A 26,695-nucleotide genomic window follows, 5' to 3' on the forward strand; every position below is an offset into this window, starting at 1 on the left:
AATAAAAACACTCACTAAATGTTTGTCGAATAAAAGAGCAAACATGATTAAAGATATTTCTTCCTCCTATTTTTAGCATGAAGACTAATTAGGCTATACTTTTTTTAAAAGTTCTCTTTTTATGGATATTTGAACTTTGATGACTGCTTTTAAAACTATATGATATATAGTTTTTCCCCTTTTATGCTGTTTTAAAAAAGCCTTTACTTCAGAAAAAAGCCTGTCTGGAAATAATGCATCTTCTCCTCTATTTCTATGGTTAACTGCTTTTACAGTTAATGTCTCTTTTATTTGATATATTTATATGTTTGCTGCCTTAAAAGTGCCTAGTCAGAATAAGGGTTCCAAGCTGTTGCATTTGGAGCTTTGGAAGTTGTTTATGTAACAATTCTAAAGAAGTTGCTTTGTTTCTAATGTATCAAGTTACTCTGCTTGTTTTCCTGTTTTTGACATTAGTGACCATTGTTTTTTACTTCCCTTTTATCTTATTTATTGTTTTTTTGGGGGGGTTGTTTGTATCATATGTGTCAACAATTAAGTCTACTAATTTCCTATGTCACTTCTGTGACATTTTGATATCAGATCTTAATTCTTTGTGTATATGGAAATGTGTACAGACAATATTCCAAAGTTCCACAGTGGAGCTACGAAAGGGAACAAATGGATGGGCAAAGAATAGTTTTGTTTAGCATAGTAGATCATATGAGTTTAAGGTCACAAACAGATATGATTTCTACACCAAAGAGATGCTTATTTTGATATTAGAAAAATATTTTTCTTATATATCCTGAAAACAGCAGTTGTTAAAATGTGCAAAAATAAATGCACTGAAAAGAACAACCAAAAAAAGAGGCAAGGGCTCACTCTCTATAAGCCCAACTCTGCAAGTGGAATCACTGCTCTCCCCCTTACATGGGACATGACATCCAGGGGTGAAACTCTGACTGGCAGCATGGGAGATGACTCCCTGGCACCGTGGGATCAACAATTATGTTCTGACCAGAAGGGGAAAAAATGGAACTAATAAAGTATAAGTGGCTGAGAGAGTTCAAATAGAGTCATGAAGCTCTTCTGCAAGCTTCAATTAGACATTGCTATATATCATAACTTGCCAAGCTAGAATGACCATAGTCCAAATTCCCCAAAAGAGTGAAACAGAAAGATCAAAGCTGATGGTGGAGCTATGCAGAGAAGGTAGAGTTTAATAAACGAATGTAACTGCTGAATCATTAAATTGATATATTCCAGTATCTTAGAGCAACTAGAAGTAAAAACCTAAAATTGTGGAATGGTAACCCATACCAAACTCTGAAATCTGTTCTACCACTAATTGTTACAACGTGCTCAGAAATTCATGACTTTTTTGTAGATATGTTATTTTTTACAGAAGAAAAAAAATTCAATGGTAATGATAAAAAAATATTTATTCCTTCTAGCCTCCTATATTCTGGAGCAGCTAGAAGGAAAAATCTGAGATGATGGTTATGGTAGCCCATAACAAACTCTGATATCTATCCCGTAACTAACTGTTGAAGAGTGCTTTGAAAACTATTGCTTTTTTCTTTCTTTGCTTTGTATATATGTTATATTACACAATTTTAAAAGTTTAAAAAAAAAAAAAAAAAAAAAGATTGTCTCTAGTTTGCTAGCTGCCGGAATGCAATATACCAAAAACAGAATGGCTTTTTAAATGGGGAATTTAATAAGTTGCTAGTTTACAGTTCTAAGGCCAAGAAAATGTCTACATTATAACAAGTCTATAGAAATGTCCAATCAAAGGCATCCAGGGAAAGAAACCTTGGTCCAAGAAGGCCAGTGAAGTTCAAGGTTTCTCTCTCAAGTGAGAAGGCACATGGCAAACACAGAGTTTCTCTCTCATCTGGAAAGGAACATGGTGAACACGGTCAGGGTTCCTCTCTAATCTGGAAGGGCACATGGTGAACACGACGTCATCTGCTAGCTTCTTCTGGCTTCCTGTTTCATGAAGCTCCCCGGGAGACATTTTTCTTCTTCATCTACAAAGGTCGCTGGCTGGTGGACTCTGCTTCTCATGGCTATGTCATTCTGCTCTGCTCTCTCTGAATCTCTTTCTTTCTCCAAAATGTTTCCTTTTTTATAGGACTCCAGAAACTTAACAAGACCCACCCTAACGGGTGGAGACATGTCATCACCTAATCCAGCTTAACAACCACTCTTGATTAAATCCACCTCCAGGGAGATGATCTGATTACACTTTCAAACATATAGTATTGAATAGGGATTATTCTGCCTTTACAAAATGGAATTTAGATTAAAACAAGGCTTTTCTAGGGGACATACATTCTTTCAAACCAGCACAGCAGGCAAGAACTCTGCCACTGAAGCACTAACGCACCACCCAACAATGAGATTTTTTTTCTTTTGGGTGCATGGTCTTAGAATCAAACCTGGGTCTCCCCCAGGGAAGGCGAGTATTCCACCACTGAACCACCTTCAATATGTATTTTTTTTCATTAGAGAAGTTGTGGTTTACAGAAAAATCATGCATAAAATATAGGATTTCCATTTACCACCCTATTATTAACATTTTCCATTGGTGTACACTTAAAATTGCTGAAAGCACATTTTCATAACTGTTCTACTAATTACAGTCCATGGTTTAACTTAGGGTTCACAGTTTTCATTGTGCAGTTTCATGGATTTTTTAAAAATGTATTATACTAACATATATACAACCTAAAATTTCCCCTTCAACCACATTCAAATATATAATTCAGTACTGTTAAATACACTCACCATATTGTGCTATGATCACTACAATCTATTACCAAATATTTTGATCTTCCCAAACAGAAATTCTGTCCCCTGGTATTCCCTATCACCACCCTGTGTGTGACCTGGTAACCTATATTCTAGATTCTGAAACAAATTATTTCATTATCAATGAGATCATACAATATTTGTCCTTTTGTGTCTGCTTATTTCACTCAGCATTAAGTCTTCAAGGTTCATCCCTATGCCAGGAGCCGACCCCAATACTGTCTGCTGTAAGGCAGGAGGATGTGGGATGTGAACTGTTGTATGCAGAGAGCAATTTACTGGCTTTCACCAAAATTTACCAGCTCTTTCTCCCACTCTTCCTTGGATGCTGCACAGTGTCCAACTGACACTGGAGTTTCAAAATAACTGACTCCAACAGTTCCTGCCTAATAGACGTTCTGGTGGAGGGACTGATTTCTGGAGCTTCTTATTCCACCATCTTCCCACAATTCCCCCAATAAATTTTGAAGGAAGAACACAGAAAATGTGCACCTAGATTATAGAGTCACCAAAGCTATATTTCTGGATACCAAGAATAATGCAAATATCATCCTATTGACAGTGGGTGAATCTGATAATGGGAAAGATACAGTGGTAATATGAAAAAAAAAGCAAAAATATTATAAGAAAAGGACACTATATATTAATAAAAGGGAGAGGTGGATGCACAGCAGTACCAATCTGACAGCTGGTCAGTGAGGAAGACCCTCTGGGTTCCACTGCTTCGATCCTTTCTTCATGGGGGACCAGGGTGCTCGCGCTTGGCTGCTGACACGAGCAAAGTGGCAGGGGCAAGGGAGTAAGCTGCACTGCAATCCCGGCGCCCTTCCCCCACCCCGGAGGCCTGCAGGAACACATTGGCCTGCTTCTTGCTGGCTGGCGAAAAGCAGCACACTCCTGGGACAGCTGCTGGGTGAAGGTGAATCTCTCAGCTCCACAGCCTGGAGCCTGCGGTACCAGATTCTCTGTACCTACAAATGGAGTCTTCACCGCGGTGCACAGTGCCCATCCCCCAACCCCAGAGCTAGGGGCTTCTAACACGCCATGACCTGAGAGACAGGGAAGCCCTCCCCTTGGGAAAAGCAGGGAAAACAGATTAATCTTGACCTAACAGCCGGAAAGGGCAACATTCTGGTGTCTGCGACTTGGACTGGAATTTCTTCTGATCTTGGTCCTTACCAGCAGGCTGTTGCAATCAGGGTGAGGCAGGGGTATGGGGAATGGATGGCCCAAGCGGACCATCTTCTGGGAAGACTGGGAAAGTGCAGTCTGGTAAGCTGCTTTTCTGCCTTCGAAAAGGGTTGCCCTCTCTGCATTAGATCCCATCCTGGTTTGGCTGGGCATTACTGATAAACCAAGTGCCAAAGGAGACCTTCAATGCAAATGCAAGCAACAGCAGAACCTTAGACAGGTGAGGGAAACCAACTTTCAAAATAATCTTACCAAGATAATCAGACACCAAGAAACTAGAAAAAAAGCACAAGACACATGAAGCAAAGAGATAAGGCCAAACTGAATTATCAGATTTTGGAATAACTTATCAAAGATGTTCACACAATTCTCCTAAAAAATTTCAATGAGATGGCTAAAGAGATAAAGGATATCAAAAAGACATTAGAGAAAAAAAATTAGAATTAGAAGAGTGTAATTAGAAGTGTAAAGAAGAATTTGAAAGAATAAGTAGAAAAACATCTTTCAGAAATGAAAGATACAGTAGATAAAATGTAAAATATACTTGAGACACAGAACAGCAGATTTAAAGAAGCAGAAGAAAGAATCATGAACTAGCAGAGAGAGCAACTGAATTCTAACGCACAAAAGGACAAATGGTGAAAAAAATGAATTGGCTCTCAGGAAAATGACTGACAACATAAAATGCAAAGATAAAAGAAGAGTAAAGGGCTAGAAAGATATTTGAAGAGATAATTGTAGAAAATTTCCCAAACCTAATAGAAGATATAAATATGCAGATCAAAGAAGTTCAATGTACACCAAATAGAATAAATCCAAACAGACCCACTCCAAGACACATAATTCATCACACTGTCAAATGTCAAAGAAATGAAGAGAATACTGAAAGCAGCAAGAGAAAAGCAATTCACCACATGCAAGGGAAGCCATATAAGACTAAGTGGTGATGACTTACTGTGCACCATGGAGGCAGGAAGGAACAGCGTGATACATTAAAGATTCTGAAAGAGAAAAATGGCCAGCCAAGAACTGTTGACCCAGGAAAGCTGTCCTTCAAAAGTGAGGGAGAGTTTAAAATTTTCACAGTTAAACAAATGCTGGATTAACTTGCTAGGAAGAGATCTACCCTATAAGAAATACAAAAGGGAGTCCCGTTAGCTGAAAAAATAAATAAAAAGACAGGAGAGAGAGGCTTGAATGAAAGCTTAGAAATGATGATTATCAGTAAGGGTGACTAAAAGGATAAAAAGAGAAAAATATTAGATCTGACAAATAAAAGCCAAAGTAGAAAATGGTTGAGGTAAGGACAAGTTTTATAATAACAATGTTGAATGTTAATGGACTAAACTCCTCAATCAAAATCAAAGATTGGCAAAATGGAAGAAAAAAATACGATCCATCAATATGCTGTTTACAAGAGACTCATTTTAGACCAAAGACACAAATATGTTGAAAGTGAATGGATGGAAGAAATATTACATGCAAGCGATAACAACAACAACAAAAAGCTGGGGTAGTTATACTAATATCAAATAAAATAGACTTTAAGTGTAAAAATGTTATAAAAGACAAAGAAAGAAATTATATATTAATAAAAGGGGCATTTGGTCAATAAGAAAAGACAATAATAAATGTTTATGCATCTAATCAAGATGCTCCAAAGTACATGAAGCAAACAGTGGCAAAACTGAAGGAAGCAATATATGTCTCTACAACAATATGGGAAACTTCAACACACCACTCTCTTCAATAGAACAATTATTCAGAGGATCAGTAAGGAAATAGAGAACTGAAATAATATGATAAATAGAATGTGGAAACAAACATCAGGATATACAATCTTCACAGGTCCTCATGGTTATCCCCAGGATAGATCATATGCTGGGGCACTTTATAAATTTAAAAACATTGAAATTATTCAAAGCACTTTTTCTGATTATGATGGAATGAACTGGGAAATCAATAACTGCCAGAGAACCAAATTTTCACAAATATATGGAGATTAAATAACATACTCTTGGAACTTCCGGAGAAGATGGCAGCTTAGTAAGACGCGTGGGTCTTAGTTCCTCCTACAGAACAGCTACTAGGGGAGTAGAAACGATACAGAACAGCTCCCGGAGCCACGACAGAAATCAATAAGACAGCGTACCCCATTCTGGAACGGCTGACTGGCTGGGAGAACCCGCTCCGGTAAGATCGCCGAGGGGCGCGGGCTTCCCCGGGCCGGGGCAGCAGGCGGCCGGAGTCCCTCCCTCCCTCCTTCCCGGTCCGGCTGGGAGAACTGGACAGGCAGTCGCCTCAAGCCGCGACAGTTGGCGCCCCCCCCACGCGCGTTCCCCTGGACCAGCTGGGAGAATTGGATCGGAGATCCCCAGGCCGCGGAGAATGGTGACCGGGGTCCCTTCCACACACGTGGCTTCCCAGTCTGGCTGGGAACGGTGCACTTTCCCGGGCCGCGGCGGCTGACGCCCTCCCGCCACGTTTGGCGCCCCGGGCCGTCAAGGAGATTTGGACGGGCGCTCTCCTGGGCTGCGGCGGCCGGTGACCCTCCCCGCGTTTGGATCCTCGGGCCGGCTGGGAGATTCGGATTGGCACTCCTCCAAGCCGATTCGGCTGGCGAACCTCCCCCACGGCGAAAGTTTTCCAAAGTTAAAGGACCAACAGCACCTTTTCCTGGTGGGACTCACAGACAAACAAGTGCCACGAGCACCACCTACTGGACAGGATAAGAAAAACAGAACCCAGAGATTTCACAGAAAAATCTTTCAACCTGTTGGGTCCAACACCCAGGGAAATCTGATTAAATGCCCAGATGCCAGCAGAAGATAACGGATCACGCTCAGAAAATTGAAAATATGGCTCAGTCAAAGGAACAAACCAACAGTTCAAATGAGATACTGGAGCTGAGACAACTAATGCTGAATATACGAACAGAAATGGAAAACCTCTTCAAAAACGAAATCGATAAATTGAGGGAGGACATGAAGAAGACATGGGCTGAACAAAAAGAGGAAATAGAAAAACTGAAAAAACAAATCACAGAACTTATGGAAGTGAAGGACAAAGTAGAAAAGATGGAAAAAACAAGGGATACCTACAATGATAGATTTAAAGAGACAGAAGATGGAATAAGTGATTTGGAGGATGGAACATCTGAATTCCAAAAAGAAACAGAAACTATAGGGAAAAGAATGCAAAAATTTGAACAGGGGATCAGGGAACTGAATGATAATATAAAGCGCACAAATATACATGTTGTGGGTGTCCCAGAAGGAGAAGAGAAGGGAAAAGGAGGAAAGAAACTAATGGAAGAAATTATCACTGAAAATTTCCCAACTCTTATGAAAGACCTAAAATTACAGATCCAAGAAGTGCAGCGCACCCCAAAGAGAACAGACCCAAATAGGCGTTCTCCAAGACACTTACTAGTTAGAATGTCAGAGGTCAAAGAGAAAGAGAGGAACTTGAAAGCAGCAAGAGAAAAACAATCCATCACATACAAGGGAAACCCAATAAGACTATGTGTAGATTTCTCAGCAGAAACCATGGAAGCTAGAAGACAGTGGGATGATAGATTTAAATTACTAAAAGAGAAAAACTGCCAACCAAGACTCCTATATCCAGCAAAATTGTCCTTCAAAAATGAGGGAGAAATTAAAACATTCTCAGACAAAAAGTCACTGAGAGAATTTGTGACCAAGAGACCAGCTCTGCAAGAAATACTAAAGGGAGCACTAGAGTCAGATACAAAAACACAGAAGAGAGAGGTATGGAGAAGAGTGTAGAAAGAAGGAAAATCAGATATAATGTACATAATACAAAAGGCAAAATGGTAGAGGAAAATATTGCCCAAACAGTAATAACACTAAATGTTAATGGACTGAATTCCCCAATCAAAAGACATAGACTGGCAGAATGGATTAAAAAACAGGATCCTTCTATATGCTGTCTACAGGAAACACATCTTAGACCCAAAGATAAACATAGGTTGAAAGTGAAAGGTTGGGAAAAGATATTTCATGCAAATAACAACCAGAAAAGAGCAGGAGTGGCTATACAAATATCCAACAAATTAGACTTCAAATGTAAAACAGTTAAAAGAGACAAAGAAGGATACTATCTACTAATAAAAGGAACAATTAAACAAGAAGACATAACAATCATAAATATTTATGTACCAAACCGGAATGCCCCTAAATACGTGAGGAATACACTGCAAACACTGAAAAGGGAAATAGACTCATATACCATAATAGTTGGAGACTTCAATTCACCACTCTCATCACTGGACAGAACATCTAGACAGAGGATCAATAAAGAAATAGAGAATCTGAATATTACTATAAAGGAGCTAGACTTAACAGACATTTATAGGACATTACATCCCACAACAGCAGGATACACCTTTTTCTCAAGTGCTCATGAATCATTCTCAAAGACAGACTATATGCTGGGTCGCAAAGCAAGTCTTAACAAATTTAAAAAGATTGAAATCACACACAACACTTTCTCGGATCATAAAGGAATGAAGTTGGAAATCAATAATAGGTGGAGTGCCAGAAAATTCACAAATACCTGGAGGCTCAACAACACACTCTTAAACAACGACTGGGTCAAAGAAGAAATTGCAAGAGAAATTAGTAAATACCTCGAGGCGAATGAAAACGAAAACACAACATATCAAAAGCTATGGGACACAGCAAAGGCAGTGCTAAGAGGGAAATTTATTGCCCTAAAGGCCTATATCAGAAAAGAAGAAAAGGCAAAAATGCAGGAATTAACTGTCCACTTGGAAGAACTGGAGAAAGAACAGCAAACTAATCCCAAAGCAAGCAAAAGGAAAGAAATAACAAAGATTAGAGCAGAAATAAATGAAATTGAAAACATGAAAACAATAGAGAAAATCAATAAGACCAGAAGTTGGTTCTAAGAGAAAATCAATAAGACTGATGGGCCCTTAGCAAGATTGACAAAAAGAAGAAGAGAGAGGATGCAAATAAATAAGATCAGAAATGGAAGAGGAGACATAACTACTGACCTCACAGAAATAAAGGAGGTAATAACATCATACTATGAACAACTTTACGCTAATAAATACAACAATTTAGATGAAATGGACAGGTTCCTGGAAAGACATGAACAACCAACTTTGACTCAAGAAGAACTAGATGACCTCAACAAACCAATCACAAGTAAAGAAATTGAATCAGTCATTCAAAAGCTTCCTAAAAAGAAAAGTCCAGGACCAGACGGCTTCACATGTGAATTCTATCAAACATTCCAGAAAGAATTAGTACCAACTCTCCTCAAACTCTTCAAAAAAATCAAACTGGAGGGAAAGCTACCTAATTCATTCTATGAAGCCAACATCACCCTCATACCAAAACCAGGCAAAGATATTACAAAAAAAGAAAACTACAGACCAATCTCTCTAATGAATATAGATGCAAAAATCCTCAACAAAATTCTAGCAAATCGAATCCAACAACACATTAAAAGAATTATACATCATGACCAAGTAGGATTCATCCCAGGTATGCAAGGATGATTCAACATAAGAAAATCAATTAATGTAATACACCATATCAACAAATCAAAGCAGAAAAATCACATGATCATCTCAAGTGATGCAGAGAAGGCATCTGACAAGATTCAACATCTTTTCCTGTTGAAAACACTTCAAAAGATAGGCATACAAGGGAACTTCCTTAAAATGATAGAGGGAATATATGAAAAACCCACAGCTAATATCATCCTCAATGGGGAAAAATTGAAAACTTTCCCCTTAAGATCAGGAACAAGACAAGGATGTCCACTATCACCACTATTATTCAACATCGTGTTGGAGGTTCTAGCCAGAGCAATTAGACAAGAAAAAGAAATACAAGGCATCAAAATTGGAAAGGAAGAAGTAAAACTATCACTGTTTGCAGATGATATGATACTATACGTCGAAAACCCGGAAAAACCCACAACAAAACTACTAGAGCTAATAAATGAGTACAGCAAAGTAGCAGGTTACAAGATCAACATTCAAAAATTTGTAGCATTTCTGTACACTAGTAATGAACAAGCTGAGGTGGAAATCAAGAAACGAATCCCATTTACAATTGCAACTAAAAGAATAAAATACCTAGGAATAAATTTAACTAAAGAGACAAAAAACCTATACAAAGAAAACTACAAAAAACTGTTAAAAGAAATCACAGAAGACCTAAATAGATGGAAGGGCATACTGTGTTCATGGATTGGAAGACTAAATATAGTTAAGATGTCAATCCTACCTAAATTGATTTACAGATTCAATGCAATACCAATCAAAATCCCAACAATTTATTTTTCAGAAATAGAAAAACCAATCAGCAAATTTATCTGGAAGGGCAGGGTGCCCCGAATTGCTAAAAACATCTTGAGGGAAAAAAACGAAGCTGGAGGTCTCACGCTGCCGGACTTTAAGGCATATTATGAAGCCACAGTGGTCAAAACAGCATGGTATTGGCATAAAGATAGATATATCGACCAATGGAATCCAATAGAGTGCTCAGATATAGACCCTCTCATCTATGGACATTTGATCTTTGATAAGGCAGCCAAGCCAACTCACCTGGGACAGAACAGTCTCTTCAATAAATGGTGCCTAGAGAACTGGATATCCATATGCAAAAGAATGAAAGAAGACCCGTATCTCACACCCTATACAAAAGTTAACTCAAAATGGATCAAAGTTCTAAACATTAGGTCTAAGACCATAAAACAGAGGAAAATGTTGGGAGATATCTTATGAAACTTACAATTGGAGGCGGTTTTATGGACCTTAAACCTAAAGAAAGAGCACTGAAGAAAGAAAGAAATAAATGGGAGCTCCTCAAAATTAAACACTTTTGTGCATCAAAGAACTTCATCAAGAAAGTAGAAAGACAGCCTACACAATGGGAGACAATATTTGGAAAGGACATATCAGATAAAGGTCTAGTATCCAGAATGTACAAAGAGATTGTTCAACTCAACAACCAAAAGACAGCCAACCCAATTACAAAATGGGAAAAAGACTTGAACAGACACCTACCAGAAGAGGAAATACAAATGGCCAAAAGGTACATGAAGAGATGCTCAATGTCCCTGGCCATTAGAGAAATGCAAATCAAAACCACAATGAGATATCATCTCACACCCACCAGAATGGCCATTATCAACAAAACAGAAAATGACAAGTGCTGGAGAGGATGCGGAGAAAGAGGCACACTTATCCACTGTTGGTGGGAATGTCAAATGGTGCAACCACAGTGGAAGGCAGTTTGGCGGTTCCTCAAAAAGCTGAATATAGAATTGCCATACGACCCAGCAATACCATTGCTAGGTATCTACTCAAAGGACTTAAGGGCAAAGACACAAATGGACATTTGCACACCGATGTTTATAGCAGCGTTATTTACAATTGCAAAGAGATGGAAACAGCCAAAATGTCCATCAACAGACGAGTGGTTAAACAAACTGTGGTATATACATACGATGGAATATTATGCAGCTTTAAGACAGAATAAACTTATGAAGCATGTAATAACATGGATGGACCTAGAGAACATTATGCTGAGTGAGTCTAGCCAAAAACTAAAGGACAAATACTGTATGGTCCCACTGATGTGAACCGACATTCGAGAATTAAACTTGGAATATGTCATTGGTAACAGAGTCCAGCAGGAGTTAGAAACAGGGTAAGATAATGGGTAATTGGAGCTGAAGGGATACAGACTGTGCAACAGGACTAGATACAAAAACTCAAAAATGGACAGCACAATAATACCTAATTGTAAAGTAATCATGTTAAAACACTGAATGAAGCTGCATCTGAGCTATAGGTTTTTTTTTTCTGTCTGTTTGTTTGTTTGTCTTTTTTTTTCTTTTTCCTTTTCTTTTTTTTTTTACTATTATTATTATTTTTATTTTTTTCTCTATATTAACATTCTATATCTTTTTCTGTTGTTTTGCTAGTTCTTTTCCTAAATCGATGCAAACATACTAAGAAATGATGATCATGCATCTATGTGATGATGTTAAGAATTACTGATTGCATATGTAGAATGGAATGATTTCTAAATGTTGTGTTAATTTCTTTTTTTCTTTAATTAATAAAAAAATAATAATAATAACATACTCTTAAACAATCAGTGGGTCAGCGAAGAAACTGCAAGAGAAATCAGTAAATATATTGAAATGAATGAAAACGATAGTATAACATATTAAATCTTATGGAATGGAGCAAAGGCACTGCTGAGAGGGAAATTTATAATCCTAAATGCCTATATTTAAAAAGGAAGAAAGAGCTAAAACCAAAGAACTCATTGAACAATTGAAGAAACTAGAGAAGGAGCAGCAAACTAATCCCAAAATAAGCAGAAGAAAATAAATAACATAGACTAAGGTAGAAATAAATGAACTGGTGAACAAAAAACAAGAATCAATAAAACCAAAAGTTGGTTCTTAAGATCGACAAACCCTTTGCTAGACTGACAAAATCAAAAAGAGAGAAAACGCAAATAAATAAAATGATAAATGACAGGTGGGTCACTACCATGGACCCTGAGGAAATAAAAAAGATCATAAGAAGTATATTAGTTAGGGTTCTCTAGAGAAACAGAATGAACAGGGAACACTCACAAATATAAAAGTTATAAAACCATCTCACGTGACTGTGGGAATGCAGAGTCCAAAATATGCAGGGAGGCTGTGAAGCCGACAATTCCGATGGAGGGTCTGGACGAACTCCACAGGAGAGGCAGGCCAGCCAAAGCAGGAAAGAACCTGGTTCTTCTGAATCCTCCTTAAAAGGCTTCCAGTGATTAGATTAACCATTACTCATTGCAGAAGACACTCCCCTTTGGCTGATTACAAATGGAATCAGCTCTGGATACAGCTGATGTGATCATGATCTAATTCTATGAAATGCCCTCATCACAACAGACAGGCCAGCACTTGCAAACCAGACATACTCAGCCAAGTTGACACATGAACCTGACCATGTCAAGAAGAAACTATGAACAACTATATGTCAGCCAACCAGACAACTGAGATGAAATGAACCATTTCTTAGAAATATACAGTTTCTATACTTACTCGTGAAGAAATAGAAGACTGTAACAAACCAATCACAAGTAAAGAAATTCAATCAGTCACCAAAACCCTACCAAACAAAGAAAAACCCAAGACCAGATGGTTTCACAGGGGAATTTTACCAAACATTATAAGAAGAATTGATATCATTCCTGTTCAAATTCTTCCAAAAAATTGAACAAAAGGGAATATTATGTAACTCATTCCAGGAAGCTAACATCACTCTAATACCAAAACCTGTCAGAGTTATTACAAGTAAGGAAAAACTACAGGCCAATTTCCCTAATAAATATAGATGCAAAATTTCTCAACAAAATAGTTGCAAATCAAATCAATAGCAATTAAAAGAATTTCAGACCACCACCAAGTGGGGTTTCTTCCAGGCATGCAAGGGTGGTTCAACACAAGAAAATCAATTAATGTAATACAACACATTAACAAATAGAAAGGGAAAATCACATGATGATCTTAATTGATGCTGAAAAGCATTCAACAAAATTCAGCATCCTTTCTTGATAAAATCACTTCAAAATGTAAGAATCGTAGGAAACTTTCAAACTGTGATAAAAGGCATATATGAAAAACCCACAGCTAACATCATACTCAATGGTGAGAAACTGAAAACGCTCCCTCTAAGAGTAAGAACAAGATAAGAATGCTCTCTGTCATTACTGTTATTCAACATTGTGTTAGAAATTCTAGCTAGAGCAATTAGGCAAGAAACAAAAATAAAAGCCATCCAAACTGGAAGAAAAGAAGTAAAATTCTCATTATTTGCAGATCACATAATCCTATTATTTAGAAAATCCCAAAAACAAAAAAATCACAATGAAGCTACTTTAGCTACTAAACAAATTCAGCAAAGTGTTAAGACACAAGATCAACACCCCCAAATCAGTAGTGTTTCTATACACTTGTAATGAGCTATCCAAAGAAGAAATTAAGAAAAAAAGTCCCATTTACAATGGCAACTAAAAGAATCAAGTATTTAGGAATAAACTTAACCAAGGATGTAAAGGACTTCTACACAGAAAACTAGAAAACATTGCTAAAAGAAATCAAAGAAAACCTAATCAGTGGAAAGACATTCCATGTTCATGGATAGAAAGGCTAAATATCCTTAAGATGTCAATTCTAACCAAACTGATATATAGAGTCAATGCAACACCAATCAAAATACCAACAGTCTACTTTTCAGAACTGGAAAAATTAGTTATTAAATTTATTTGAAAGGTAAAGGGACCATGAATAGCCAAAAACATCCACAAAGAATGAAGTGGGAAGACTTATAGTTCTTGACTTTAAAGATCATTATAAAGCCATAGTGGTCAAAACAGCATGCTACTGGCGTAAAGATAGACATACTGATTAATGAAATCAAGTTGAGAGTTCAGAAACAGACCCTCAAACATATGGTCAACTGAGATTTTAACAAGGCCCCCAAATCCACTTAACTGGGACATAGCAATTTCTTGCATAAATGGTGCTGGGAGAACTGGACATCCATAACCAGTGGATATGAAAGAGATCCACTCCCTCACACCTTATATAAAAATTAACTCAAAATGGATCAAAGACCTGAATATAAGAACCAGTACCTTAAAATTCCTAGAAGAAACTATACAGAGACATCTTCAAGACCTAGTGATGAGAGGTAGCTTCTTAGACCTTAGATCCAAGCACAAGCAATGAAAGAATAATGAATAAACGGGAATTCCTCAAGACTGAACACGTCTGTGCTTCAAAGAACTTTGCCAAAAAGGTGAAAAGGCAGACAACTCAATGGCAGAAAACATCTGGTAACCACATATCAGATAAGGATTTGATACCCAGTATATGTAAAGAAATCCTACAATTCAACAATACATAGGCAAATAATCTAATTATAAAATGGGTAAAAGACATGAAATAGGCCTTTCTCCAAAGATGTAATGCAAATGGTGAAAAAGCACATGAAGATGTTCATCTTCATTAGCTATTACTGAAATGCAAATCAAAACCACAAAGATATAGCATCTCACACCTATAAGAATGGCAGCTATTAAACAAACAGGAAACTCCAAGTGTTGGACAGGATGTGGAGAAACAAGAACACTTATTCACTGTTGATGTGAATGTAAAATGGTATAGGCTCTATAGAACACAGTTTGGCAGTTTCTCAGAAAACTAAATATTGAGTTGCCCTATGACCCAGCAATACAGCTTCTTGGTACATATCCAGAAGATATGAAAGCAGGGACGCAAACAGACATTTACACACCAATGTTCATAATGGCATTATTCACAATTTCCAAAAGATGGAAACAATCCATCAACCAATGAACAGATAAACAAAATGTGATATATACATATGATGTAATATTACGTAGCGGCAAGAAGGAAAGGGGTCCTGAAGTACGCAAAAACATGGATGAACATTGAGGACATAATGCTGAGTGAAATAAGTCAGACACAGAAGGACAGATACTGTATGATTTCACTAATATGAACTAACTAAAATATGTAAACAGTCATAAAATGTAGAATATAGGTTACCTAAAAACTAAAAAAGTAGCTAGAGTATGGGGAGCAACTGCCTAATATGTACAGAATTTTTGATGCTGAACTTAAATGTTTGGAAATGGAGAGAGGTGAGGGTAGCACATTATTGGGATTATAAGTAATAGTGTTGAACTTCAGGTGACTTTGGTTGAAAGGAGTTGTTTACAGTCATACATGTCACTGATTAACACTACAAATATAAATAAGTTCTTTCATCAACTAGTGCAAACGCACAATGCATGTACAAAGTATTAATAACAGAGTGGTATATGGGGGAAACTACCTTTTGCAAGTTACAGACTATAGTCAATAATAATATCTTAATATTCTTTCATCAATGGTAACAGGTATACCACATCAATACTAAGGGACAATAATGGGAAGATAAGGGGAAGGGGCATTTTAGGTTTTCTTTTTTTATGTCTATTTGTCAAATTTCTTTTTGGAGCAATTAAAATAGTCTAAAATTGAGTGTAATGACAATTGCACAACTAGATGATGATACTGTGAGACACTGATCGTATACTTTGGATGGATTACATAGTATGTGAATATAGCTCAATAAAAATGCAGTTTAAGAAAAAAAAAAGAAATAATCTAACTGAATAACTGGAGAAACTAGCAAAACAACAGTAAACTAATCCCAAAGCAAGCAGAAGGCAAGAAATAACAAAGATCAGAGCAGAAATAACTGAAATGGAGAATTAAAAAACAATAGAGAAAATCAGTGAAACCAAAAGTTGGTTCTCTGGTTCTTTGAGAAGATCAATAAGATCAACAAACCCTTTGCTAAACAGACAAAATTGAAAAGAGAGAAGATGTAAATAAATAAAATAAGAAATGAGAGCATCATTACCATGAACCCTGAAGAAATAAAAAAGATTTTAAAAGGATAATATGAACAACTATATACCAAAAAACTAGACAACTTAGATGAAATGGACAATTTCTTAGAAACATGTGAACTATTTCTATACTTACTCAAGAAGAGACAGAAAACCACAACAAACCAATCACAAGAAATTCAATGTAATCAAAAACCTCCTAACAAAGGAAAGCCCATTACCCAACCACTCCAAGAAGAATTAATACCATTTGTGATGATTTGGAGGCTTTATGGACCCCAGAAAAGTATGTTCTTAAGTTAATTCATTCCTTGTGAGTGTACACTTATTGTAGGTAGGACCTTTTGATTAGGTTATTTCCACTGAGATGTGGCCCACTGCAATCAAGGTGGGTCTTAATCCTCTTACTTACCTTTACAAAAAGATAAAAGAGAAAGACAAGCACACAGAGAGAAACACCAAGAAAACTTTAGAGAAAAAACCACAGATGAGTAGCCAGAAGTGGAAGCAATGGTAAGAAGGACTAGTAAATGTCACCATGTACTTTGCTATATGACAGAGGAGCCCAAGCTCATGGATAACCAGTCCTCAGAGAATGTACTGTTCTGTTGCTGCCTTAATTTGGACATTTCACAGCCTTATCATTGTAAACTAATAAATTCCCATTATTAAAATCAAGTCCAGGGCAGTTCAACAGTGGTTCAGTAGCAGAATTCTTGCCTGGCATGCCAGAGACCTGGGTTCAATTCCCAGAGCCTGTCCATGCCAAAAAAAGAAAAAAAAAAATCAAATCCATTTCTGGTATATTACATTTCATCAGCTTTAGCAAATCAAAACACCATTCCTGCTCAAATTTTTCCAAAAAATTGAAAAAGAGGGAGCACTATCTAACTCATTCTATGAAGCCAATAGCACTCTAATACCAAAGCCTGAGAAACCACAAGAAAACTATAGACTAATCTCTCTAATGAATTTAGATGCAAAAATCCTCAACAAAATACTGTCAAATCAAATCCAACGGCATATTAAAATAATTATAAAACATGCCCAAGTGGGTTTTATTTCAGGTATGCAAAGGTGGTCCACAAAAGAAAATCAATTACTTCAATACACTACATTAACAGAGCGGGATAAGGAATGTTTCAGTTCGTTAAAGCTGTCAGAATGCTATATACCAGAAACGGATTGGCTTTTACAAAGCAGATTTACTAGGTTACAAATTTACATTTCTAAAGGCCATGAAAATGTCCAAATTAAGGCATCAACAAGATGATACTGGACTTGAAGAAAAGCTTCCAGCATCTGGAAACCTCTGTCAGCTGGGAAGCACGCAGTTGCATCTGCTGTTCCTTGCCCCCAGTTCATTGCTTTCAGCTTCAGATTCTCATGGCTTCCTCTCTGTGTTCTGTGAGCCTTCTCTTAGTATCTCTGGGGCATATCTCTCTCTAAGCATCTGTGCAGTCCTCTCTTAGCTTCTCTGGGGCAAACTCTGGATTTCATCACTTAGCTTCGTACCTCCAAGCGTCTATGCTTTCTCTGAAATGTCTTCCTCTTAAAGGACTCCAGGAAGGGCATAAAGACCCACCTTGTATAGGTGGGGACATATCTCCATGGAAACAAGCTACTCAAAAGATTCCACCCAAGAATAGGTCTGCCTCCACAAGATCAGATTAAAAGAACATGGTTTCCTTCTAATATGAAAAAGCCAGAACGGGCATAGCCCAAATACCCATAAAGAGTGGGAGAAAGATCAAAGGTGATGGTGGAGTTATATAGAGAAGATAAGGTTTAACAAATAAGTATGACTGCTGAATCATTATACTGATATTTCTTTTAGTCTCCTGTATCTTAGAGCAGCTAGAAGTAAAAACCTAAAATTGTGGAATTGTAACCCATACCAAACTCTGAAATCTGTTTTACAACTACCTATTGTGATGTGCTTTGAAATTTATTGCTTTTTTGTATCTATGTTATTTTTCACAAAAAAGAAAAAGAAAAGTCGATTGTGATGATACATGTACAACTACGATGGTATTATGAACCACTAATTGTAAACTTTGGATGATCCCATGGTATGTGAATATATAATACATATCAATAAAAAAAAAAAAAAAGAACATGACTTGAAAAGAAAAACAACCAGGACAACAATTACAGGTTGCGAATGACCTGAGAAGGTCTTCTACACTACAGAGGGAGGTTCTGGATTAAAAAAGGTGAGAAACTAAGACACAGAGAACCAAGCCTGGAATCCGCAGGAGTGCACAGACAGGGAGGCAGGGACAAGAAAGCAAGTCAAGCTATGTCCACCGACAGCCCTGTGCCCACATGCACCATAACCCCCCAAACCATGCCCCAGGCACTCTCATTCACCCCTACCCCCCACCTCAAGTGCCTGTACCCCACAACACAGAGAGCATGCCCACATCCACCCCACCACACACCCAGTGCATGCACACACCTGTACTTGCCTCCTTACACCCCAACGACCCCCATGTCCTGCACATGGACGCACCACCACTCCACCATGCCACTTTATGCACCCCCACCTCCTCACTCCTGTACTTCACACACTCGTGCACCCATCCCCAACCCCCACGCACGTACACCCAAACCTGCAAGTATTTGCACAACCCCACTCCGCCCCTTTGCCCCATGCACACTTGAACCTGCCCCTCCCCATCCTGCAGACCCGTGTCCCGACCCCACTCCCATTTGCAAACCTGAGCCCTGCATCCCCAGCACCCAGCTTCCCAAGGCCTGCCCACCTGCCCCCTAACACCAGCACCACTACTCCCAGCGCACTACCCCCTGCATCCTCACTGACCCCTGTCCCTCCCACACGTGTACCCGCACCACACCCCTCATCTCCTATGCATCCACACAGCCCCTGCAATCAGCCTCCAACTGTGCCCTGCCTCCGTGCCCCTCATGCCACATTTGTCCTTGTGCTTGAGGCCTGCCTGCATAACACACAGCACCCATATCATCCCTCCCTGACCCCTCGCCCCATATCCCAAGCCCCTGGGCACCAGTGTAGTATGCCTGAGCCATACCCCACCCCACATCCCACACCGTGCAACCACACCCATCCTAAAAATACAAAACCTTAGGCAACTGAGGAACATTAACTTCCAAAGTAACCCTATTAGGATAATTAAATTATCTCAAAGTCAACAAAAGATCTCAGAGCATATGAAGATGCAGACAGATACAGCCCAGCCTAATGATCAAATTAAAAAACACTAGACAAAGTACAGACTTTGAAACAATTAATCAAAGGTGTTCCTACAACCCTAATAAATAAATTCAGTAGATGAGATAATGATCAAAAGATACTAGAAGGGCATAAAAGAAGAATTTGAAGGAATAAGTAGAAAAGTAGCAGTTATCACAGATATAAAAGATACTAGAGGCCAAATAAAAAACAAACTAGAGACATACAACAGCAAATTTGAAGAGGTAGAAGAAAGAATAAGCAACTTAGAGGACAGGACAAATGAATTCAAATGCACAAAAGAACAAATGGCAAAAAAAAGTTGGTGAATATGAACTGAATCTCAGGGAAATGATGAACAACACAAAGTACACAAGTATAAGAATCATCGGTGTTCCAGAAAGAGAAAAGGGCTAGGAAAATTAGTTGAGGAGATAATGGAGGGGAACTTCCCAATCCTTATAAAAGACACAGGCATAAAAATCAAAGAAGCCCAACAAAACTCAAATAGAATAAATGCAAATTGGCCTACTCCTAGACACTTCAGTCAAATGTTGAAGAGAAGCAGAAAATCATGAAAGCGGCAAGGGAAAAGCGACTCACTAAATACAAGGGAAACCACATAATACTGAGTTCGGACTACTAAATAGGTGCCATGGAGGCAAGAATGGCAGTGGTATGATATATTTAAGAAACTGAAAGAGAAAGACTTCCAGCCAAGAATTCTGTATTCAGCCAAATTGTCCTTCAAAATTGATGGAAAGATTAAAATTTTCACAAACAAAGGTGTAGAGAATTTGTCAACAAGAGGCCAGCCCTACAAGTAATACTAAAGGGAGTTCTGTTGGCTGAAAAAAAAAAAAGAGAGGAGAGAGAGGTCTGGAGGACACAGAATTGAAGAATACCAATAACGGTAACAAACAATAAAAAGAGAAAAAGGGAAAAGGATATACAGATCTTACAAATAAAAACTAAAGGATACGATGGTAGACTGAAGAACTGCTTTTACAGTAATAACTTTGAAAGTTAATGGTCTAAACCCACCAACTGATAAATACAGATTGGAAGAATGGATCAAGAAATATGATCCACCAATATGCTGCTTACAAAAGACTCACCTTAGACCCAAGGATACAAATAGATTGAAAGTTAAAGGATGGGAAAAGATGTTTCATGCAAATTGTAACCAAAAGAAAGCAGAAGTAGCTATACTAATATTAGACAAAATGGATTTAAATGTAAAGACCTCATAAGAAACAAAGAAGGACACGAAATATTAATAAAGGGGACAATTTACCAAGAAAAAATAACAATTATAAACGTTTATGCTCCCAATCAAGAAACTCCAAAGTACAAGAGACAAACATTTACAAAACTGAAGGGATCAACAGACATTTCTACAATAACAGTGAGAGACTTCAATACACCACTCTCCTCTATAGACAGAACAACCAGACAGAGGATCAATAAGGAAACAGAGAACTTAAGAATATAATAAATGAATTAGACCTAACAGAATATATAAATTGTTACACTCCCAAACACCAGTATATACATTCTTCTCTAGCACTCAGTGAACAATCTCCAGAATAAATCATATGCTTGGGCACAAAATAGGCCTTTATAGATTTAAAAAGTTTACATTATTCAAAACAGTTTCTCTGATCACAATGGAATGAAGGTGGAAATCCATAACCACCAAAGAACCAGAATTTTCACAAACTTATGGACACCAAAAAACATATTAAACAACCAAGAAGGTCAAAGAAGAAATTGCTAGAGAAATCAGTAAAATCTGGAGATGAATGAAAATGAGAATACATCATATCAAAATGTATGGGATGTGGCAAACACAGTGCTGAGAGGGAAATTTATTGCTTTAAAGGGCTATATGAAAAAAAGAAAAAGGAGCAAAAATCAAAGACAACTCCTCACCTGGAGGAATTACAGAAAACCTGCAAACTAACTTCTAAGCAAATAGAAGAAAAGAATTAACAAAGATTAAAGCAAAATTAAATGAATTGGAGAACAAAAGAACAATAGAGAGAATCAATAAAATCAAAAGTTGGTTCTTTGAGAAAATCAGTAATATCGATGGACCTTTAGATAGCCTGACAAAGACAAAAAAAAAAGAGGATGCAAATAAACAAAATCAGAAATGAGAGGAGGGGTCATAACCATGGACACCGAAGAAATAAGAACAATCATAGGAGGATACTATGAACAACCATACACCAACAAACTAGACAACTTAGAGGAAATGGACAAATTCCTAGAAACACAGGAACAAGCTACACCGACTCAAGAAGAAAAGATCTCAACAAACCAATCACAAGTAAAGAGATTCAATTAGTCAACAAAAATCTTCTACAAATAAAAACCCATTAGATAGAAATACTAGTAGACAATGAGAGGGAGGGGTAAGGGGGATGGGATGTATGACTCTTTCTCTTTTTCTGGAATGATACTGTGCTGGATTGAAAAGATTTATGTACCCTAGAAAAGCCATGGTTCAATACTAATCTAATCTTGTGGGAACAACGTAGCACATCGGAAACTGGATTAGATTATCTCCAGGGAGTTGTGACTCACCAATTGTGGATATTAACCTTGAATCAAGGGAGATGTGACTCTACCCATTCCAGGTGGGTCTTGATTAGTTTACTGGAATCCTTTAAAAAAGGAGGCATTTGGGAGAAAGGTTCAAAACAATGAGATAGCCACAAGAACTACCAGAGCCCATGCAGCCAGAGACCTTTGGAGATGAGGAAGGAAAACACCTGGGGGAGCTTCATGAAACAAGAAGCCTGCACAGAAAGCTATCAGATGTCACCATGTTCGCCATGTGCCTTTCCAGATGAAAGAAAACCCCTGAACTTCACGGGCCTTTCTTGAGTGAAGGTAATCTCTTGTTGGTGCCTTAATTTGGACATTCTTATAGATTTGCTTTAATTGGGACATTTTCTCAGCCTGAGAACTGTAAAGTAGCAACTTATTAAATTCCCCTTTTTAAAAACCATTCTGTTTCTGGGATATTGCAGTTTGGCAGCTAGCAAACTAAAACAGATGCAAATGTTCTAAAAATGATCATGCTGATGAATACAAAACTATGTGATGATACTGTGAGCTACTGATTGTATACTATGTATGGACTGTATGTGTGTGAAGATTTATCAATAAAAATATTTTTTAAAAAAAAGCCCAGGAGAAGATGGCTTCACAAGATATTAAACATTCCAAAAAGAGCTAACACCAATACTGCTCAAACTCTTCCAAAAACCTGAGGAAAGAGGAACACTACCTAACTCATTTTATGAAACTAACATTACTAATTTTAAAACCAGGTAAAGATGTGATAAGAAAGTGAAAACTACAGTCCAATTTCCCTAATGAACACAGACACAAAAATTCTCAACAAAATTCTCTAGCAAACAGAATCCAATAATACAGTAGAACAATTACACACTATAATCAAGTGCAGTTTATACCATGAATTTGAGGGTGGTTCAATACAAGAAAATTAATCAATGTAATATAACACATGGGGCGGGCCACGGTGGCTCGGCAGGCAAGAATGCTTGCCTGCCATGCCAGAGGACCCGGGTTCGATTCCCGATGCCTGCCCATGTAAAAAAAAAAAAAAGTAATATAACACATTAACAAATCAAAAAGGAAAAATCACAGGATCATCTCAATTGATGCTACAAAAGCATTAGACAAAATTCAGCATCTCTTTGTGTTAAAAATACCTCAAAAGGAGGGATCAAATGAAACTTCCTCAATATAATAGGTATATTTGAAAAACCCATAGCCAGCACTGTACTCAAAGGTGAGAGACCGAAAGCCTTCCCTCTAAGATTGGCAGCAAGACAGGATGCCCTCTTGTCACCACTATTATTCAAAATTGTACTAGAAGTTCTAATTAGAGCAATCAGGCAGGAAAAAGAAAAAACTAGGTGTGCTGGTCTGAAAGAATGTAGAAAAGCCATGTTTTAATTCTAATTCCATCTTGTAAAGGCAGCTGTTTCTTCTAATCCCTATTCAGTACTGCATGTTTGAAACTGTAATTAGATCACCTCCCTGGAGATATGACTCAATCAAGAGTGGTTGTTAAACTGGATTAGGTGGAGATATGTCTCCACCCATTTGGTTGGGTCTTGATTAGTTTACTGGAATCCTATAGAAGAGGAAACATTTTGGAGAAAGAGAGATTCTGAGAGAGCAGAATGACAAAGCCACAAGAAGCAGAGAGTCCACCAGCCTGCGACCTTTGGAGATGAAGAAGGAAAACACCTCCCAGGGAGCTTCATGAAAGGAAGCTAGGAGAGAAAGCTAGCAGATGACACCTGTTCGCCATGTGCCTTCTCACTTGAGAAACCCTGAACTTTCTCAACCTTCTTGAACCAAGGTATCTTTCTCTAGATGCCTTTGATTGGACACTTCTATAGACTTGTTTTAATTGGGACATTTTCTCGGCCTTAGAACTGTAAATTAGCAACTTATTAAATTCCCCTTTTTAAAAGTCATTCCGTTTCTGGTATATTGCATTCTGACAGCTAGCAAACTAGAACACGAGGCATCCAAATTAGAAAAGAAGAAGTACTATTTTCATTATTTGCACATCAACATGATATTATACTTAAAAAATCCTGAAAAATCTATGACAACGCTTCTTGCATTAATAAACAAATTCAGCAAAGTGTGAGATGTAAGATTATTGTGCAAAATCAGTGATGTTTCTATACACAGGCAATGAGGAGATAATTAAGGAAACAATTACACTCAAATTAGCAACTAAAAGAATCAAGTATCTACTTAACAAGGGATGTAAAGAATTTGTACACAGAAAACTACATAACATTGTTAAAAGAAATCAAAGAACTAAATAGGTGGAAAGACATTCCCTGCTTATGGATAGAAAGTTAAATATAGTTAGATCTACCCAAACTGATCTATAGATTCAATGCAATACAATCAAAATTCCAACAACTTACTTTGAAGGCATGGAAAAGCTAGTTTTCAAATTCATTTGGAAGGGAACGTCACCTCTAATTGCTAAAAATACCCTAAAAAAAGAAGGACAAAGTGGGAGGATTAACAGTTCCTGATTTAAAAGGTTATAATAAAGCCACAGTGGTCAAAGCAGCATGGTATGGGCACAAACATAGAAGGACTGACCAAGGAATCGAATTGAGAGTATAGAAATAGACCACCAAACCTTTGGTCAAATGATTGTCAACAAGGTTCCCAAATCCACTTAACTGGGACAAAACAGTCTTCTCAATAAAAGGGCATGGGAGAACTGGGTATCAATAGCCAAAAGAATGAAAGAGGACCCTTACCTTACACCCTACACAAAAATTAACTCAAAGTAGATCAAAGACCTAAATATAAGAGCCAATACCTGAAACTCCTAGAAGAAAATGTAGAGAAACCAAATCCTAGTAATAGGAGGTAGCTTCTTAAATTTTACATCTAAAAGCTTATGCAATGAAAGAAAAAATAGATAAATGGGAACTCTGTTCAAAGTCAAATGCTTCTGTATCTGAAAAGACTGTCAAAATGGTGAAGCAACCAACTCAATGGGAGAAAATATTTGGTATCCCATATACAATTAAGGAATTATATAGCCCAACTATAAAAGAACAAACAACGCAACTACAAAATGGGCTAAAGATACAAATAGACGTTTTTCTGAAGAGCAAATACAGATGGCTAAAAAGCACATGAAGAAATGCTCATTTCCATTAGCTATAGGGAAATGCAAATAAAGACTACAACGAAATGTCACCTCACACCTCTAAGAAGGACTGCTATTAAGCAAATAGGAAACTACAAATGTTGGAGAGGATGTGGAGAAATTAGCACACTAAGGCACTGCTGGTGGGAATATACAATGGCATGGCAGCTACTGAAGACAGTTTGGCAGTTACTTAGAAAACTAAGTATCAAGTTGCCCTATGACCCAGTAATACCACTAATTGGTATATACCAGTAGAGATGAAAGCAGTGACACAACTGACAATTGCATACCACTGTTCATAGCAGCATTATTCACAATTGTCAAAAGATGGAACAAGCCAAGTGCCCATCAATAGACAAGTGGATAAACAAAATGTGCTATATACATATGATGGAATATTATGTAACAGTAAGATGAAATGAGGTCTGGAAGCACATGACAGCATAGATGAACTCTGAGAAAATAATGATGAGTGAAATAAGCCAGGCACAAGAGGACAGATACTGCATGATTTTGCTTTTATGACCTTGGTAAAGGTAAACTCAGAGGCTTCTAATACAGAACACAGGGGACATAGAAATACACAGAAGTCAGAGATCGGTGAACAGTTAACTGACGAGGTTGAACTTAAATGTAAGGGACTGGATAGATGTGAAGGCAGTTCATTAGTGGGTCTATAAGTAATATTGCCATATTGAAGATGAACATGATTGAAAGGCGTTGTATACATCCACGTATCCCACCAATTAATACTACAAATATAAATAAGTTCCTGCATCAACTACTGCAAAGGTATGAATTTTATACAAAGAGTAAATAATATTGGAGCACAGGGGGAAACTACTATTGTATGTTATGGTCTCTATTTAAGAGAAGGACATCAAGGCCTGATAAACCCCCAAGTGATCTGAATAGTGTTCTAGTTTGCTAGCTGCCGGAATGCAATATACCAGAAATGGAATGGCTTTTAAAAAGGAGAATTTACTAAGTTGCTAGTTTACAGTTCTAAGGCCAAGAAAATATCCCAATTAAAACAAGTCTACAGAAATGTCCAATCAAAGGCATCCAGAGAAAGATACCTTGGTTCAAGAAGGCTGAAGGAGTTCAGGGTTTCTCTCTTAAGCGAGAAGGCATATGGCAAACATAGTCAGGGCTTCTCTTTCAGCTGGAAGGGCACATGGCAAACATGGTGTCATCTGCTAGCTTTCCCTCCTGGCTTCCTGTTTCATGAATCTCCTCGGGAGGCGT

At 37.7% G+C, this 26,695-nt stretch overlaps 1 protein-coding gene across 6 annotated transcripts in view; it reads right to left on the reverse strand.

Annotated features, from left to right (window-relative positions):
• CHUK (component of inhibitor of nuclear factor kappa B kinase complex) overlaps positions 1 to 26,695 on the reverse strand; it is a 93,238-nt gene that overhangs the window by 52,263 nt on the left and 14,280 nt on the right. Inside the window, exon 1 of one of the 6 annotated variants that reach the window (XR_013161690.1) lies at positions 18,003 to 18,510. The exons of the other annotated variants lie outside the window; for them this stretch is intronic. The gene's annotated coding sequence lies outside the window, so the exon portion shown is untranslated. Of the gene's footprint in view, positions 1 to 18,002; positions 18,511 to 26,695 lie in introns of those variants that run through there. 6 annotated transcript variants of the gene reach the window in all.

The sequence above is a fragment of the Tamandua tetradactyla genome, chromosome 13 (assembly GCF_023851605.1).
Source record: "Tamandua tetradactyla isolate mTamTet1 chromosome 13, mTamTet1.pri, whole genome shotgun sequence".
Taxonomy (NCBI): Eukaryota; Metazoa; Chordata; class Mammalia; order Pilosa; family Myrmecophagidae; genus Tamandua; species Tamandua tetradactyla.